The sequence below is a fragment of the Xiphias gladius genome, chromosome 14, assembly GCF_016859285.1.
Source record: "Xiphias gladius isolate SHS-SW01 ecotype Sanya breed wild chromosome 14, ASM1685928v1, whole genome shotgun sequence".
Classification (NCBI taxonomy): Eukaryota; Metazoa; Chordata; class Actinopteri; order Istiophoriformes; family Xiphiidae; genus Xiphias; species Xiphias gladius.
In genome coordinates this window covers 23702906-23706631 of record NC_053413.1, presented here as the reverse complement: position 1 = coordinate 23706631, position 3726 = coordinate 23702906, and the positions used below count along the sequence as shown (strand labels likewise).

Below are 3726 nucleotides of genomic sequence, written 5' to 3'. Positions count from 1 at the left end.
GCCCATGTCCAGTTCAGGTGATGTGTGCAGCGATAGCCTGACCTGTTTGCTCACCCTCAGCAGTGATAGTGCTCGGCCTTTGGTGGCCAGTGTAATGAGTCACATGCAGAAACGGGAGGGACTGATGTCATTTTGCATCACTTCACCTCCGCTGGGACCAGACACACGATGTTTGTGTGTATGCCTTTGTCTGTGAGAGCAAGTGCCACAGAGCAAGCCTCTCTACATGGCTGGATGTGTGTGAGAGTGTGTTTTTATTGCATGCCTGTGTGTGTGTGTGTGTGTGTACAAAAGGCAGTACTTGTCCTGAGGCGCTGCCTGCTGTTCAAGCCCATACCTGGAGGCTGACCTCATTTGTTGCAGCGCTGCAGCTCTGGACAAACGGACGTCACATGACTGAGCCCCCTTCACTCCATATGGAACGAAACCCTCCCGCTACAGACCCTGCTGACCTTTATTATCACAGCAGCCATTTTGAGCTTCGTGCTGGAGAGACCTACTTCTTCTAAACTTCCGCTGACCCCTTAAAATCAGTTCCTACCTGCGACCCAGTCAGTGAATTCCAGTGAGTGGTGAAGAGATTTTCCCTCCTCAGAATGTTTCAACTAAATATTTTTTGGAGGTGAAACAGAGGTAAGACCATCTGATATTCCACTGGAAAAAACATTTCCCAGACATTTGGAAAAAACAAAGAGTATGATTTTGTGTTTCCTCCTCTTACCTATCCTGTTTATCACCTTACGGCCCCTAACATTGATCCCCTGACCCCTTGGCAGGGTCGGGGACCCCTGCCTCCATGTGACTTCAATACAAAAGTGAGAATAACAGATGGACTTAACACTCTGTCCAGGCTCAATCGCCGTTTTAAGATCCACTACAGTAACCGAGGGACCTTGAAGTGATGACAGATAACTGAGGTACCTATTGAGCACCACATTTTACCCACAGACTCATGTTTGAGTGTCTTTGCTGCAAATCTCACAGCAGTCAGATGAAAGGGTTTTTTGGAGGCTGTCACGCTATCAAAGAAAATAAAAGGTGTATCTTATCATCCTCCACTGCGCTGCAGTCACCGACAGCAAAGGTGGCGACTCTCACCCGATCTGCTCTTCTGCGCGGTCTTGTTCAGAAGATCCCGTTCGACGCTCCGCTTCAGTCTGATCCTGTTGCGTGAGGTTGCTTGATGCGCTGGTTTTCGAACTCTTGGTTTTCAACTTGGCTATTGCGTCACAGTCCACATGAACGTACGTGTGTTGTTCAGTTCTGTTCGTCTTCCTAAGCTAATTGAGACCCTTTTTCACGGCAGATATTTTTGACTTTTCGCAGCAGGGACAATGGGTTGTAATAAATAACATTAATGACTGCTCCATTCTACTGAAGAGGACCAGAGAGCCGTGCCAGTGATTCAACATGCACATTGCCAGGCCCTCGAAGCGGGACACCTAAATAGAGTATTATTAATGTTGTTGGGTACGTGTGTGCTTTTCCTGCTATAAAAAGCACAACCTTTCCTGCATGTTTGCCCATGCTCCTGTCTACCTCTTTACTCTATGTCATCAAATACAGACTAAAATATACAAGAATAAGTCTTAATAATTAAATCTGAAAAAATACACCTGTATTTAAGTTATCGATGATCACTTAGATTTGTCCAAAACACCTTAATATCCGTCTGCAGGGTCTTAAAACCCAAAAAATTAAATTTTTGACCTCGGTTTTCCCACTTTTTCCCAGCATGCCGCACAAGGCAACATCAAGGCAAGTGCGTGGCTCCTCAGCGCAGCCCCGTCGTCATTCCCGCAGGATGTCAGTGTTTGGCTGTGTGACACACAGGCAGTACATAATTCCAGGCGCCGCATCCCATTTCCAGTCCTACCGTAAACTCTCGATCCAGTCCACATGCGGACTTTGTCACATCCGCCGGTGTACCCGCGGACACCCGGGCCAGCATTTTTACACCCCGTGCTAGACCTTTCGCAAAGGATTCACTGCAGGAATGCGTGTTACCTTTGGGCTGGAGCTCAGCGGGCATGTGCGTGGGAAGATGAAATATGCTTTGCATGCGGGCATGCAAATTGTGCTGAATTACACCACCTACTACGGCAAAATGTATGCCCATCTATGAAATTTCCATGCATATGAGAGGAGGTAACAGGCAGCGCTGCATAAGAATTATGGCTCCACACCCCTTACAACTGTGACATCTTAACTGCTGATGCACTGTGAATGATACACGGGCTTTACTGTTTCATTAACATTTCAGAGGAGCCTTAAGCTGATATTTTTGTATAAGGTGTGTTTGTATATTTTGTGCGTGTGTTTGTATTCTACTGATCCTAAATCCTGTGCCTCTTTTAGCAGCGGGATTCAGCAGTATAACATGATATTATTTCTAACCCATCCCCTGTGGTCTGACATCCCATCAGAGATGACCTCATCCCTACCTCAGCCCCAGTGTATGATGGGATAGGGAGCAGTGCTCTGTGTCTGATTGGAGGATAAGTCACTGCTGAGACGTCCCCGTGACTCATCCCAGCTGACATTATTCAAGATGAAAGTCAGACTTGCTGCTTGTCATGCTTTCGCTAATGACTGGAGGAAAAGAGAAGGAAGAAGTTCAAAGAAAGGAAAGAAAAACCTCATATTATTTATGCTCTGAGCAGTTAATGGAATTACTGGGAATGAATTCAATATGTAAACTCATGGTGCAAGATGAGTGAACGTCATGTGTCTGTAATTTTGCATAGATCATCTATAAAACTACATTAGGGTATGGTATTTGTTCCCCCTTATGTGTTTTCTACATGAAAAGTTTGTTTTCAAAACTGAGTAAATCCATTTTGGACAACAACCGTCTCTCGGGACTCACCTTTTACGTGATCTAGTCTGTTTAAAGGTTGTCAATCCAACAAGGGTTTATCTTTGAATCACGATTTCATGTGTATAATTTCTACTTTAAACAGTGGCTTCTTTTTATTCTATCATTTTATCGTAACAGTGTCTTCTACACCACAAAAATATACTAATATGGTGCAATTAAGTCGTGCAGATTAGTGAACAAAGTAATTCCCTGAGTGTAATGTAAGTTGAAGAGTTTCTACACTCCAGACCGTAAGTATTTGGACAGTTATACATTTTCTGTTCTTCAGGTTCTGAGCTTCAGCACAGTCAATTTGAGGTAAAATAATGGATACCACATCAAAGTGTCAAGTCTCAGCTTTAATCTGAGTAGGGTTACATCAATACAATAAGAACTGTGTGGGACATATAGCCCATGTAACATAAAGTGCCCAAAATGCAAGGGTTCACAAGTAATTGGACAGACACACAAAATCCTCATAATTAATATTTAGTGGAAAATCCTTTTGCAGTCAATGAGTGTTTGAAGTCTTCGATCCACAGACATCAGCACAGTCTTTGTTTCTTCCCTGGTGATGCTCCCCCAGAGCTTCACTGCAGCCTCCCTCAGCTCTTGCTTGTTGCAGGGTCTCTCTGCCTTTGGTCTGGTCTTCAACTAGTGGAGTGCAGCTCAGTCGGACTGAGACCAACTCGGCCAGTCGAGGATGTTCCACCTCTCCACCCCGGAAAGCTCTGTGGCTGCTTTGGCTCCTTGTCCCGCTGATTGACGAAACGTCGCCCGATGAGTTTTGATGCATTTGTGCATTTGGCTGAATCTGATCACACAGAAATGCTCCCGTAAACCTCTGCATTCATCCCGTTGCTTGC

At 45.0% G+C, this 3726-nt stretch overlaps 1 long non-coding RNA gene across 1 annotated transcript; it reads left to right on the top strand.

The window, feature by feature from the left end:
- The first annotated feature begins 327 nt into the window (after window positions 1–327).
- LOC120799328 lies at window positions 328–2831 on the top strand. Its single transcript, XR_005708808.1, has 3 exons — window positions 328–633; window positions 777–917; window positions 2359–2831. It is a non-coding gene; the product is annotated as an uncharacterized LOC120799328 (long non-coding RNA).
- The last annotated feature ends 895 nt before the right edge of the window (window positions 2832–3726 follow it).